Source organism: Staurois parvus, unplaced genomic scaffold (assembly GCF_062004578.1).
Source record: "Staurois parvus isolate SC_StPar_1 unplaced genomic scaffold, SC_StPar_1.0 ptg000727l, whole genome shotgun sequence".
NCBI lineage: Eukaryota > Metazoa > Chordata > Amphibia > Anura > Ranidae > Staurois > Staurois parvus.
Genome location: NW_028318523.1, coordinates 3,332,632 through 3,349,138, shown reverse-complemented (window position 1 = coordinate 3,349,138; position 16,507 = coordinate 3,332,632). Strand labels below are relative to the sequence as shown.

The 16,507-nt window shown below is 41.7% G+C and overlaps 1 protein-coding gene across 2 annotated transcripts in view; it reads right to left on the bottom strand.

Annotated features, from left to right (window-relative positions):
* The window catches only part of SRBD1 (S1 RNA binding domain 1), a 275,758-nt gene that overhangs the window by 14,440 nt on the left and 244,811 nt on the right, over window positions 1-16,507 (bottom strand). The window lies entirely within an intron of this gene.

Sequence of the window (16,507 nt, the reverse complement as noted above, 5' to 3'; positions counted from 1 at the left end):
TAATCTTAGTTTCATCCATCCAAAGAATGCTTTTCCTGAACTGGTCTGGCTTTTTTAGATTTTTTTTGGCAAAGTCTAATCTTGCTTTTCTGTTCTTCAGACTTATGAATGGTTTGCACCTTGTGGTGAACCCTCTGTATTTGCTCTCATGAAGTCTTCTCTTGATTGTAGACTTTGACAATGATACACCCACCTCCTGGAGAGTGTCCTTCACTTGTCTGGATGTTGTGAATGGATTTTTCTGTACCACAGAGAGGATCCTGCGGTCATCCACCACTGTTGTCTTCCATGGATGTCCATGCATTTTTATGTTGTTGAGCTCACCAGTGTGTTCTTCTTTCCTCAGAATGTACCAAACTGTTGATTTGGCCACTCCTAATGTTGCTGCTATCTCTCTGATGAATTTGTTTAATTTTTGAAGCCTTACAATGGCTTGTTTCACTTGCACGGACAGCTCCTTTGATCGCATGATGTAGGTTCACAGCAAAAGATTCCAAATGCAAATACCACACTTAGAATCAACTCTAGACCTTTTACCTGCTTAATTGATGAAGAAATAGTAGCCCACACCTGGCCAAGAAACAGCTTCTGATTCAATTGTCCAATTACTTTTGGTCCCTTGAAAAAGGGGGGATGGCTACTTTTAAGAGCTGTAATTCCTAAACCCTAAACTATTATACTGAGCACGCCTCTACACTCATTCAAGATTACTCTGCGGAGTGTCGTTCCGTTGTTTTAGGAGATGAAGCTGACTGAAACCTAATCAAGTCTTACTGACGTCACACCTGCATTAGTCACAAACCCACCTGAAGGAAAACACAAACCCAGATCACCCCTACCGATACGAGATTACAAACTGGTCCAGTGTGGTTATACACACATTAGAAATTCAGAGCTGTCCTGCACACCGTATGTTTTTTCAAGGGGTCTTGCATGAACTGGCATCAGTCTGTGTTGGTCCATGAAGATTTAGGAGCAGGGTGCATTTTTTTGTTTTTTGTTCTGGCAGGGTCTTTTTTTTTTTTTTTACAGATAACATATGTATTGCAAAGTTGTACTACAATACATTTTATTTTTATGTTAACATATGGCCTAAAGAGCTACTGTCAGCATACACAAATACATACAAGATGAGTAAACCTATAGCTGAAATATGTCTTTTGTGTGGACTAACAATTCAAATCAGCTTGTGCTTATGTTATCCAATAAAATTCTTGAATCTTAAGCATACCACAAGATGTCTGAAAACTTGATTTCATTTTAGTCATTCATTCGGTTATGAGATTTACCAAAAGATGACTCTGGCTTAACCACAACTAAAGCAGACTGAAAGCTGAGCATGTAGAGTTCCAAAAAAGTATATTTGAGTCACTTATGAGATGTCAGTACTGAAACCAAACTACCGGAAAGCAATATCTGCAGTCATGTCCAGGAAAACATCAATGAAAATCCCAATTCTAGAATGTCCTTAAAATAGCTTTACACATCAGGAGTAAAAACACCGGGATAATCCTTTGAAAACCCTACTTTGCTTTATTAAATGCCAGTTTTAAAACCGGACACAGTGTTTACCTAACGTGATTATCCACCTTCAAACAGGGTCATATTTTTAAACAGGGGAAAGCAGCCTAATACAGGCCTATCGATTGCAAAATTACTACCAACAGGACTGGCCAGTTTAAAACAGGATGTAGGACTGCCAAGCCTTGCTTGTTACCAGACTTTGAAGTACTTAATCAGGCTGGAGATAGCATATCCAGTTTCTGTTCAAACACGGATTGAGGATGCCCGGGATAAAGCTGAAGACAGGAGAGCAATCAATACATAGCACAGTGTTATGCTTTAGTGATAATGCATTGTATTGATTGTCTCTATTTTTAAAAGTCATTGCTAAGAAGGAAGTTAAATGATGCAGTTCAAGGTGAGCAGATTATACAAAAAAAAAAAAAAGAAGACAGTTGTTTAACCCCTTGACACCGGCGCCTCCCGGCTCTTTAAGGGTTTCAGAAGCGGGAAGGCGGGGCTGGGTTTTAGGGTCATGTGACTGCCGTGATTCGCCGTCACGGCGGTCACATGATCAGGAAAGGTCCTGATCAAAAGAGGAGATCGGGACCTTTCCGTGAGTACCGGACATGTGTGCTGGGAGCAAGCAGGGCACACGGGGGACCAGAGAAGAGCAGGATCCGAGCTGCTCTGTGCAAAACCATTACACAGAGCAGGTAAGTATAGAGAATTTTGTTATTTTTTCTTTACAAAAATAAGTCTTTAGAATCACTTTAAACAACCGTAGTATTAGGCTGCAACATAACAAAATAAAAAAACATGAAGGGGGTCGGAATACTTTCAGAACGCGAAGTATGAGTGATTTCTATAAACATAAATTTCTCTTAGTTAATATGAAACTGGTCAAAATAGTGTTTCTATTTAAACAGCCCAGAGTTCGGTTTCAATTAGAAACAGTGTAATACATACACGCCAGTGATGGGCAACCAGTCAATTTTTACTAGTCAAGGAACAGTAAAGTGAAGGAAATGCCTTGTCATCCAGAGAGCCTATAAAGCAACCACAATGCTAAGCAATCCTGCTGAATCTCACAGCTGGAGATCTATTCATTTAGTTTTCTTAGTTTAAATGACCTGTTTACCCAAAAGTGATATTTTAGTTACCGGTGGAGCCTGGTAAGCTGAATCAGCCCCTGGCTACTTACAGGACTTGGATATTCCAACAGCTAGATATCACTGCCATAATTTCAGACCAATCTTCTGACCACTAGCAAAGACCAACGGTAAGCTTCGGGCCATAAATGTGAAAGTGCAGAGGTTTATCCCCTTGCTGTGATTGGAAGCCAGGCCTACAAGTGGGCCATGATGCTGGAAGGAAAGTAGAAGAGCTCCTGTTTATTCTTTCACTGCGATTGTTTGTATAGTGATAATTATCAAGAGATGGTCTTACCAGCTCAGGATTGTTGGTAGTTAACTGTGAAAGGCTGGAGACAATAAGTCACAGTTCTAGGAGTGCTGAATGCATCCAAGAACATCACAGCTTGACTGGATGTTAAGACCCACCTGCTGTGCTGCTGCATATAAAAGAATCCACCCCTCACATTTTTGTAAATATTTGATTCTATCTTTTCATGTGACAACACTGAAGAAATGACACTTTGCTACAATGTGACGTAGTGAGTGTACAGCTTGTATAACATGTAAATTTGCTGTCACCTCAAAATAATGCAACACACAGCCATTAATGTCTAAACCGCTGGCAACAAAAGTGAGTACACCCTTAAGTGAAAATGTCCACATTGGGCCCAATTAGCCATTTTCTCCTCCCCCCCCCGATGTCATGTGACTCATTAGTGTTACAAGGTCTCAGGTGTGAATGGAAAGCAGGTGTGTTACATTTGGTGTTAATCGCTCTCACTCTCTCATACTGGTCACTGGAAGTCCAACATGGCACCTCATGGCAAAGAACTCTCTGAGGATCTGAAGAAAAGAATTGTTGCTCTACATAAAGATGGCCTAGGCTATAAGAATATTGCCAAGACCCTGAAACTGAGCTGCAGCACGGTGGCAAAGACCATACAGTGGCTTAACAGGACAGGTTCCACTCAGAACAGGCCTCGCCATGGTCGACCAAAGTGGTTGAGAGCACGTGCTCAGCGTCATATCCAGAGGTTGTCTTTGGGAAATAGATGTATGATTGCTGCCAGCATTGCTGCAGAGGTTGAAGGGGTGGGGGGTCAGCCTGTCAGTGCTCAGGCTATATGCCGCACACTGCATCAAAGTGGTCTACATGGCTGTCGTCCTAGAAGGAAGCCTCTTCTAAAGATGATGCACAAGAAGGCCTGCAAACAGTTTGCTGAAGACAAGTAGACTAAGGACATGGATTACTGGAACCATGTCCTGTGGTCTGATGACACCAAGATAAACTGATTTGGTTCAGATGGTGTCAAGCGTGTGTGGCAGCAACCAGGTGAGGAGTACAAAGACAAGTGTGTCTTGCCTACAGTCAAGCATGGTGGTGGGAGTGTCATGGTCTGGGGCTGCATGAGTGCTGCCGACACTGGGGAGCTACAGTTCATTGAGGGAACCATGAATGACAACATGTACTGTGAAATACTAAAGCAGAGCATGATCCCCTCCCTTCGGATACTGGGCCGCAGGGCAGTATTCCAACATGATAACGACCCCAAACACACCTCCAAGATGACCACTGCCTTGCTAAAGAAGCTGAAGGTAAAGGTGATGGACTGGCCAAGCATGTCTCTAGACCTAAACCCTATTGAGCATCTGTGGGGCATCCTCAAAAAGGAGGTGGAGGAGCGCAAGGTCTCTAACATCCACCAGCTCTGTGATGTTGTCATGGAGGAGTGGAAGAGGACTCCAGTGGCAACCTGTGAAGCTCTGGTGAACTCCGTGCCCAAGAGGGTTAGGGCAGTGCTGGAAAATAATGGTGGCCACACAAACTATTGACACTTTGGGCCCAATTTGGACATTTTCACTTAGGGCTGTACTCACTTTTGTTGCCAGCGGTTTAGACATGAATGGCTGTGTGTTGAGTTATTTTGAGGGGACAGCAAATTTACATGTTATACAAGCTGTACACTCACTACGTCACATTGTAGCAAAGTGTCATTTCTTCAGTGTTGTCACATGAAAAGATAATAAAATATTTACAAAAAGGTGAGCGGTGTACTCACTTCTGGGAGATACTGTATGCATAACTCTGCCATAAAGGGGTTATGGACCACTGCCCTAAACCAGGGGTGGGCAACTGTGGCCCTCCAGCTGTTGTAGAACTACAAGTCCCATGAGGCATTGCAAAACTGACAGTTACAATCACGACTCCCAAAGGCAGAGGCATGATGGGACTTGTAGTTCACCAACAGCTGGAGGGCCACACTTGCCCACTAAACCTATTCCTCAGCCGTCTGTCAAAAAAGGCATGTCATTTTACAAAGAACTGTAGCCGAAGCCAATGTGTACTCAAACAAGAGGCTCTATGACTGCTTGTAGGTGGGCAGTAAAAATACGATTACTTTTGTTCTTACTGCCTCCTGGCTGCCTATGTTAAAGGAGCCTAACAGAGGGGAAGGGGCTCGGTAGTCCCCAGAAACTGTGGACAATAAAAAATACAGCAGAGGAAGAAAGCACACAAAGTTATCAGCTGTCTGGATTTCTGGCAGGTATGTTTTATAGATATCACAGAGATAGAACAGAACGCAAAATGCATATTTAACAAATCAAAAGGGAGCAAATAAGAGAAGTTCATTGTTAGTGTTCACATACACTTTAATCATGACAGCCAGGCAACTAACATTTTTATTAGGAAAAGTAATCCTCTCCTACATATTTTTTTCACAACAGATTTACTTAGTGATATTAAAAGGCAATTTAAAAAATAATGAACATGTCATACTTACCTGCTCTGTGCAATAATTTCGCACAATGCAGCCCAGATCCTCCTCTTCTCAAGTCTCCAGCAGGCGCTCCTGGCCCCTCCCTCCTCCTGAGAGCCCCCAGGGCAGGCAATTGCTATTGCGGCACCCAAGCAGGCTTGCTCCCGAGCTGCTGCTATGCCTGTTCATACACAATAGGCTCAGGTAACTATTAGAGGGGTTCTAAAACCTTGAGCCTTTACAACCACTTTATCTTAGAGAGTAACTCCATTTTTGTTAAGAAAAAAAAAATCCCCTCTGGGCGATCTATGAACACTGCAGGGATTTTATCAAACTTTGTTGCAGATTCCTACCTGTTTCTTCTCTTTATTAGATCCTCCCTTGTGCAGAACTAATTCTGAGTGGGAGTGACTAATTCATTACAAGAAGCTGATGCACTTTCAGGGTTCTGATGAGAAACGTTGCAGTGTCTGCATCATTTCTGAGGGGCCTTCTGTACACCAACTTTGTACCTCCAGGTTGCCATACTGCATTAAATTTATAGAAAATTACGACAATTGTAAATTAAAAAGGAAAGGTAACATTTTATAATATTAAATTACAATATGACTTGTGCAGCAATGGTATATGCCCCTGGTGCCCAACCTGCAGCACATGTAGCCTTTTGGTATAGGATGTACGGCCCTCGGACCTCAGCAGTCTGTAGCGGGAACATTGATTGCATTGATGTAACATGTTCCTAGTTTCATATTGACTTCTGTAGCATATCCCCAGCCAAAAATGTAGCATGCCCACATGGAAGAAAAATATATTTTAAAAATATTCTTAACAAATATATTGACATATATTTGAAATACTACAATTTTGTATTCAATGTATTTAAAAAAAAAATTATAATATATATATACAGTGGGGCAAAAAAGTATTTAGTCAGCCACCAATTGTGCAAGTTCTCCCACTTAAAAAGATGAGAGAGGCCTGTAATTGGCATCATAGGTAGACCTCAACTATGAGAGACAAAATGAGAAAAAAAATCCAGACAATCACATTGGCTGAAAGAATAATTAACGAGCGCTTGGAGATGAATAACCAGCAGCTGGCATGAAAGGCACAAACCTCAAACCTTCACACTATAATAACAACACATGCAGCGCTACACTGGAGGGGCACTTACAAAAAGAGATCGGTTTCCAAATTGGAAACAAAGTGGATTTATGAGTTACAGTCCTTTTTCCCTCAAGGCCTGAATGTAGACCTTGATATTAATTGTTTTATTGATACAAGTTGATATGTTTTTAATTCATTTTTTAATTTTTATTTACCTAAATGCATATACGTATATGTTTATATATTTTATACATATGGCTTATATAAGGTTTTTATATTATGTGAAGTGTAAATTATCCTGGCTCAGGGGGTTGGTTTTAGGCATGGTTTCTAGTATTTATGAATTATTTTTCTTAATTTCATTGATGTCTGGCTATATTTAAATATATTTATAGGGAAGTGCAATAAGTGCTATGTAATTAGCCTTCATTCAGCAAATTTGACTGCACCTGTATCAAACTCCATTATAAGGGAGTCAGGGACAGTTTAATAATATATATAACACTCCTTATGGCCAGCATACATTGCAATATGGATGGTTTTCCGTCTCCTGTATACTTGCCTTTGATATAGGAGTGCAGGTGAGATGGATTCACATAAATGCATAATGATCGCCTACCCTGAGCCGTGATAACCAAGAAAATGGCCGCTATCGTATGCTTCGCGCATGCGCGAGCGGGCCAAAATGGCGTCACCGGCTTTTTTCGTTTCACCGCGCATGCGCGGGAAACAGTATATATAAGTTTGTCCGGCTAGTGCTCGTTCCCTTTGATAACGTGCTCGTCCGCACGAAACACGTCAGGGTGGAGCCTAGCCGGTGACGTCACGCCGTTCCGTACCTCGTGGAGGCCGGCGGCCATCTTTGACTCTGGGAAACCCTGTGAGTGACCTGTCTGTTTACTCTGCAATAAAGGATTGTTTTGAAACGTACTACACTATCAGTGTTTTTTGGGGTGGGCTTTTTGGTCAAGCCCCCCCCCCCCTCTCTTAAGGTGGATACTTCATATGAGTGCCCTTGGTGAGGAACCTGGATCAATGCTATTAAGGGTCTCTGGATGTCGGGAATCCCCCTGCTGGCCAAGGAAAAGTTTATTCCCATCAGAGTGACAGCTTGCCAGATGATCCACATAGGCTCAACTTTCTAGGACTAGGAGTGGTCTGACAACTCAAATGCGCATATTATGCGCTTTCTGGTGAGTGCATAGTATTTGACACTTTTCAGCACGGAGTCAACCACGTTTTGCACGGTTTATTGGGACTATTGCATTATGTTATGAGGACACTTAAATCACTACTAAGCACTAGTAGTTCATCACGTATTACCTTATATGTTACTTTATATTAACCAACTGTTGCGCTGCATGTGTTGTTATTAATCACATTGGCTGATTTGGAAAGAATTTATTTGCAAATTATGGTGGAAAATAAGTATTTGGTCAATATCAAAAGTTCATCTCAATACTTTGTTATATATCCTTTGTTGGCAATGACAGAGGTCAAATGTTTCCTGTAAGTCTTCACAAGGTTGGCACACACTGTTGCTGGTATGTTGGCCCATTCCTCCATGCAGATCTCCTCTAGAGCAGTGATGTTTTGGGGCTGTCGCTGGGCAACACAGACTTTCAACTCCCTCCAAAGGTTTTCTATGGGGTTGAGATCTGGAGACTGGCTAGGCCACTCCAGGACCTTGAAATGCTTCTTACGAAGCCACTCCTTCGTTGCCCGGGCGGTATGTTTGGGATCATTGTCATGTTGGAAGACCCAGCCACGTTTCATCTTCAATGCCCTTGCTGATGGAAGGAGGTTTGCACTCAAAATCTCACGATACATGGCCCCATTCATTCTGTCCTGTACATGGATCAGTCATCCTGGTCCCTTTGCGGAGAAACAGCCCCAAAGCATGATGTTGCCACCCCCATGCTTCACAGTAGGTATGGTGTTCTTTGGATGCAACTCAGCATTCTCTCTCCTCCAAACACGACGAGTTGTGTTTCTACCAAACAGTTCTATTTTGGTTTCATCTGACCATATGACATTCTCCCAATCCTCTCCTGGATCATCCAAATGCTCTCTAGCAAACTTCAGACGGGCCCGGACATGTACTGGCTTAAGCAGGGGGACACGTCTGGCACTACAGGATGAGTCCCTGGCGGCGTAGTGTGTTACTGATGGTAGCCTTTGTTACGTTGGTCCCAGCTCTCTGCAGGTCATTCACTAGGTCCCCCCGTGTGGTCCTGGGATTTTTGCTCACCGTTCTTGTGATCATTTTGACCCCACGGGGTGAGATCTTGCGTGGAGCCCCAGATCGAGGGAGATTATCAGTGGTCTTGTATGTCTTTCATTTTCTAATTATTGCTCCCACAGTTGATTTGTTCACACTAAGCTGCTTGCCTATTGCAGATTCAGTCTTCCCAGCCTGGTGCAGGTCTACAATTTTGTTTCTGGTGTCCTTCGACAGCTCTTTGGTCTTCACCATAGTGGAGTTTGGAGTGTGACTGTTTGAGGTTGTGGACAGGTGTCTTTTATACTGATAACAAGTTCAAACAGGTGCCATTGATACAGGTAATGAGTGCAGGACAGAGGAGCCTCTTAAAGAAGAAGGTACAGGTCTGTGAGATCCAGAAATCTTGCTTGTTTGTAGGTGACCAAATACTTATTTTCCACCATAATTTCCAAATAAATTCTTTCCAAATCAGCCAATGTGATTGTCTGGATTTTTTTTCTCATTTTGTCTCTCATGGTTGAGGTCTACCTATGATGCCAATTACAGGCCTCTCTCATCTTTTTAAGTGGGAGAACTTGCACAATTGGTGGCTGACTAAATACTTTTTTGCCCCACTGTATATATATATGTGCATACATATACACATACATACTGTATGTTGAAATGCGTGTTTTATACATTACAAAATATATGAAAAATATTTTTAAAAATAAATATTTTTTAAACATATTCTTCAGATTTTTCTTAACATATAAAAAAGTCATTTTAACATATATTTTACAAAAACAGTAGATTAAATGTATTTTTAAAGACATACAGTATATTTGAAAATGTATTTTTAAAAATATGTTTCATATGATTTGTAATATATAAAAAAAAAAGCATTTTAACATAGAGTGTATATATATATATATATATATATTTTGAATATGGCCAAAATTGTAGTATTTCAAATATATGTCAATATATTTGGGAAGAATATATTTAAAATATAATTAAAATATATATTTCTTCCATGTGGGTGACCACACTCTCTGCCCCTCATTTCCTCGATTAGGTCTGCAATATCTACTGGTCCTCTCAAGCTTTACATATATTGAACATTATGTTCAGCCCTTTGGTGATGCCTGGGGCCGCACCGGAGGCTCCCTTTAGCTCATATTTTGACAACCACTGGTATATGGTATTTTTTTTTTTTATAACCTGCAAAAAATTTTTTTCTACGAAAGTGAAGTTAGCCATTAAATTTGTCTGGAGTAGGATTGTTTCTAAGGACTGTCCTGTCTCCATACATTTGAAATGCTGCAGCAAAAGGGGTTAACATTAGACATCCGCGTGCGGTTATCCTGAGCACTGAAAGGTACGTTCCAGTAACCCGACTCGGGAGTAAACAGTATCATGTGTTACAGCTCTGCAACGCGATACCCCATTACATTCTGTTCCAATACCCCGAGATTAATGGCGGTGCAACATTAGCTCTTGCAAAACAAAACAAAAATCATTATATGCTGTTATGCAGTGTTAAATATGTATGAGCTATCAGAGCACAATTAAAAACACAGAAAAATAACATGACAATGAAAGGGAGAAAAACAAGTTTGGGTTATCGAGCCTGCAACACGGCATTTCATTTACAGATACATGGACAGCTGCTCTGAACATGGAGACAAACACGCAATGTAACCTCATGTGAGGAGCCCAACTGCAACATTTACAAAGCTTTGCTCTGAACAGATAAGTGCACTTTAACCACTTCAATACCAGATACTTTCACCCCCTTCCTGCCTAGGCCAATTTTCAGCTGTCGCACTTTGAATGACAATTGCGTAGTCATGCAACACTGTACCCAAATAAAATTTTTCAAATTTATTTTTTTTGGGGGGAGGGGGGAGAGACAGATAGAGCTTTCTTTTGGTGGTATTTAGTCCCCACTGGGTTTTTTATTTTTTGGTAAACAAATGAAAGAAGACCAACAATGTTACATCCACCCCACAATTTGGCAGATAAGTAATTTTTTTCTTCACTGATGAGGCTGCACTGATGGGCACTGGTGAGGCTGCACTGATGGGCACCGGTGAGGCTGCACTGATGGGCACTCATGAGGCTGCACTGATGTTGCAGCAGTGATAAGCTACACTGATGACTGACGTGGCTGCGCTGATGAGCACTAGTGAGACTGCACCGATGGGCACTAGTGAGACTGCACCGATGGGCACTAGTGAGACTGCACCGATGGGCACTAGTGAGGCTGCACCGATGGGCACTAGTGAGGCTGCACCGATGGGCACTAGTGAGGCTGCACCGATGGGCACTAGTGAGGCTGCACCGATGGGCACTAGTGAGGCTGCAGTGATGGGCACTAGTGAGGCTGCACCGATGGGCACTAGTGAGGCTGCACTGATGGGCACTAGTGAGGCTGCACCGATGGGCACTAGTGAGGCTGCACCGATGGGCACTAGTGAGACTGCACCGATGGGCACTAGTGAGACTGCACTGATGGGCAATAGTGAGGCTGCACTGATGTGGCAGCAGTGATAAGCTACACTGATGACTGACGAGGCTGCACTGATGAGCACAGAGAGGCAGCACTGATGGGTGTTAATAAGCTGCACCGATTGGGCTGCACTGACGATCAGTGCCCTGATTATCAGTGTAAATGTGCCCTGTCAGCCTTGCCGGTTATCGGTATTCCTTTCCCCACGTGTTGCCACTGTGTGAGGAAGGAATGCCGATAACCGGCAAGTTGGTTTACATGTCATCAGCTGTGATTGGACACAGCTAATCACACGGTGAAGGGCTTATGTGATTGGCCCTTTATCTTGATCTTTGATCAGCTGTGTCCAAAGAACACGCAGTCATAGAGTGCACCCAATGTGAGCCTCAGGGGGCACACGAGAGGTGTGTTCTGGTAGGATGCCCGTGCACGCCCTTCCAGAATAAGAGAGCCGTCTTTCAACTATGGCGCGGTATTGAGGTGGTTAAAGTATAAATAAAGGCAAACTTTTTTTTTTCTTTTTGGATAGAGTGGAGAGGGATTAGAACACCTGCCAGGTTTCTTTTGCTGTCTGTGTCCCCGTTAAGGAGATTCAACATCTCTATTTAACTTGTTTACCGTTATCACAGAGTGAAAGTGAAAGAAAAATCCCAAATTTAGGTTGTCACGAAATAGCAGGAATAGAGGGGAAATCTTTCAATGGAGACACTAGTTCTGGAGGAATTTCCCCTCACTTCCTGTTTTGGATATGGGGCAGGGAATGAAGGGAAATTTCCCCAATGAGACACACAGATGGCAAAAACAGAAAACAAAAAACTGACAGGGACTATAACCCTCCCTTACTCTAACTCGAATGAAAAAAAGTGTTAAAGCAGAATAATAAAACAAATATTTATAATATTGCAGCTTACCAGTTCTTATATGTGATGGCTGCATTTATTTATTTTTTAGGCTTTCTTTCCTTCATTCTCACCTGGTGATCCTGCCAGTAAAAACTGGCCATACATTATACAATTTTCTTACACACTTTTTGGATTTACCTTCAAATATGTAGTGCTAGGGCCTGCCTGACTGCACACAAATTGAAAGTGTTTAGGTTTGACCTCATATTATAAGGTTCTGGTAAATCTAAAGGAAAATTATACAAGAAAATTGTATATTGTATGGCCAGCATAAGTCTGTCATTTGTCAACAGAACATGCGGTCCTGCAGATGTAGCAGTTAGAGGGATGAGGAAACCCATTTACCACTGATCAGCTTTTATTTATGTAAAACCTTATCCCAAAAGGAAAAAAATATGTTTGCTGTAATCAGGGCAGCACAGTGGCTAAATGCTTAGCACTTCCGCCTGGCAGTACTAGGGTCGCTGGTTCGGATCCCAACCATGACACCACCTGCCTGGAGTTTGCATGTTCTCCCTGTGCCTGCGTGGGTTTCCTCTGGGTACTCTGGTTTCCTCCCACACTCCAAAGACATGCTGGTAGGTTAATTGGATCCTGTCAAAATTGGCCCTAGTATGTGTATGTATGAATGTAGGTTAGGGACCTTAGATTGTACGCCCCTTGAGGGTTAGGGACTGATGTGAATGTACAATATATATGTAAAGTGCTGTGTAAATTGACGGCGCTATAGAAGTACCTGAAATAAATAAATAATAAATAAATAAATGATTTTAAAGTGTGATCCGGAGTTTGGCTTCAATATGTTAGTGTATTTAAATCTGCTAGTACATCTAACGCTCCCCTCCCCCTAGAACCACATGGAAGAAAAATATATTTGAAATATATTTTAAAAATATTCTTCCCAAATATATTGACATATATTTGAAATGCTACAATTTTGGCCATATTCAATATTTTTCAAAATATATTTCAATAAATATATATACACTGTATGTTGAAATGCGTTATTACAAAATATATGAAAAATATTTCTAAAAATACATTTCAAATATACTGTATGTCTTTAAAAATACAAATCTACAATTTTGGAATGTAATTACAAATATAGGTAAACATATGCTAAAATTACTTTTTTATATGTTAAAAAAGAATCTGAAGAATAAATTTAAAAAATATATATTTTTAAAAATATATATTTTTTTAAATATATTATTCAAATTTCCCCTGCGCCCCCTGTGTTCCTTCATCCAGAGCAGGAGAGCTCTGATAGAGGAGGTGTGGTTACTGCCAGACCACCAGTTGAAAACAGAAAAAAAAACTAATGCAGCCACCACATATAATGATTAGTAAGCTGCAATATATAACATTTTTGGATGTTTAATACTGCTTTACACTTTGTAGAGACTCTGCATAAAACGTTTACACTTTGCTTTACACTTTGTAAGACTCTGCATAAAACGTTATCTATATGCTGTATGCATGTAACATTTGTGCAACGTTTACATACATCCTGCCCACCAGGATCCTACTGGCCGCCACCACTTCTTAGGGCCAACATGTGAAAATCAACAATGTGTAGCCATTAGTGGTGGCGCTACGTACACAATATTGATGTATCCATCTCCCCTGAATGAGTCAATCATGTAATGGTGCATGTGCAGAAACCGACTAACCCATGACAACACATTCAGAGGGAGATGTAAACATTGTCAGCGTGTAATCAGCAGCGTCACCACCACTGGCTACACATTGTTGCCCCATATGACTTTTAATGGGGCCATTTACATTGGCCCTAAGCAAAGCATCCCAGGTGTGGCATGTGTAGAATCCCGACTGCTGCCTTTGCCGCACAAGGAACATGGGTTGGGGAGTGGTAAAAATGTGGCTGAGCCACATTTTATTTTGTTTGAACCTCCTCCCCCTCATCCCAACTACAGTGTAAACAAGCCCCTAGTGACTTTGTAAACAGGACTAATTATAGAACACACATTTTACTTTTTAACCGCAGTAATATATATTTTTTTAAACGAACACTGGCCAAAAAAAAACCTGAGTTTTTATGTCGTTACTTTTTTGGTCTAACGATCGCATAAAATAAAAATCATTTTTGGAAGAGATCATGAAATGAGGGGAAGCCCTATTGGTCCCTGAAAATAATATACAGTATGTATTACTTTGTTATCCTAACTAATGAAAAAGTTATTTCTGATTAAACAGGCCCATGGTAGAAACTGCTCAGATCCATACGGGGTGTACAGTAGAGAAAAAGGCAAAACTTAAGGGAGGGATTTATTACCCTTTTTTTTTTTTTTTTGCCATCTGTGTCCCATATGGGAGATTTCCTTTCACTTCCTGTCCCATAGCTCATAGCCAAAACAGGTGGAAAGCCATGTAAAGTGAAGGGATCCCTGCTTCCCCCATTAGAAGATTTCCCCTCTATTCCTGTTGTGGTGACAACCCAAAATTTGGGATTTTCTTTCACTCTCAGCCCTGGTTCACACAGACGAGGTGCGATTTCTATGCATTTTCGAGTGCGATTTGAGGAGCAGTTGAGTTGCGATTCTGCAGTTGGTTCTGATGTGATTTTACACAGCTGCAATTTCTGCTCTGCCTAATTTTGTGACATTAGAAATAAATGTATTTAATCCCATTGCATTTGAACACCTATGCATTTTCACTGTGGTTTCCATTCAAGTCTACGGAGCTCAAAAACGCACAGCATTGCATCAAGCACACACAGGATCTGTTTGGAATGCACAGGTGTGAACGACCTCCATAGAAAGCCATGTTATCTCAGTTGAAATGTGAATCTATGCGTTCTGGAATACATCAAAACCACATCAGATTTGCATCAGTGTGAGCCAGGGCTCAGTGATAATAGTAAACATGACAACTAGAGAGGGTGAATCCTGGGGCCACAGACTGCAATAAAAACTGACAGGTGTTCTAATCACTCTATCATAAACTGAAGAAAGGTTTTGCCTTTAGTTCAGCTTTAAGGTGTTACTAAACCCACAACAGTAAAATCAGTCTGTATATGCAGCAAAACATGCTTGTTATACTGTGGAAACTAAGGAGTTAATCCTCTGCATTGTGTAAACAGGCTGTTTGATCCCGTCTTCTCTGATCCTCCCCTTCTTCAACTCATCAGCTCATAGTGCAGAGCCCTAGAAGGCACTCTGCACATGCTCAGTTTCGTGTGTATTGCTAGAGTCTTTTTTGGGGGAGTGAATGTGATCAGCACAGGTCTAATCAGCACTGTCCAGAGGGTCGGGGTCATGAAGCCTCATAGAACAGACAGAGGAGAACAAAAACTCCTCCTACAAGCTTTAACCAGTGCTCTGCTGGACACTGATGGAAGTCACAAGACTGCTATATACTGCGGATGTGAAAAGGTATTTAGCCGTTTATAGATACTAAAATAATTGCATTTCCATTCTGGTCTCTGTACTGTAGGAGACCAGATATAGTGAATGAAGGGTCCTGGGTTTAGTAATCCTTTAAGGTGCTCGGTGATTGGCTGACAGACTGGATCCACTTTTGACTCTGAAGTAGATGTACTAAAACTGGAGCACTTAGAATCTGGTGCAGCTGTGCATGGTAGCCAATCAACTTCTAATTTCAGCTTGTTCAATTAAAGAGGAGTTCCACCTAAAAAAAAATAAATAAAAGTCAGCAGCTACAAAAACTGTAGCTGCTGACACTTAAAATACAGCCACTTACCTGTCCCTCGGTCCAGCGGTGTCCTCACCAGGGCTGGTTTCACCAGCCGTCTTCTCTCCCTGGCGCCGACATCTTCAGTGTGGGCACCAGGCTGTGACAGCTGGTGGCTTCACAGCTGGGTACTCACTGCGCATGTGCGAGAAGCGCTGCGCTTCATTAATGGTCCTATAGTCTTCTGGGACCTGTCACGTGTCCCACAAAACTACAGGAATTGAGGGGGACAACTTCCAATTCCGATCGCCTAGACGATTGCAGTGGAAGTGGGAGTGTGTACCTGTCAATTTTGGGTACCCCCTCCCCCCTGCTTCTCAAAAGTGCCAATCCTTTATGGGGAGCGGGGAACAAAGACTTAAAGGGAACTTCCCCTTTTGGGTGGAGCTCCAGTTTAAGCTTTGACAATAAAACCTAGAAGCTGATTGGTTTCTATGCAGAGCTGCACCAGATTTTGCACTCTCCAGGTTTAGTCTAGGTTCAGGTTGCATTTGGCGTTTCTTCACTTGCGTTTTTGACGAGTTTTTGATGCTTTTTTAAATTTTTCTTATTGCTAGGCAGACTTTAAATGCAAAATGCATCAAAAACACAGCAAATTTTTCTGCAGTGTTCCCATTGACGTCTATAAAACCCAAAATGTTTTGCTTAAAAAAAAAACTGCCTGACCC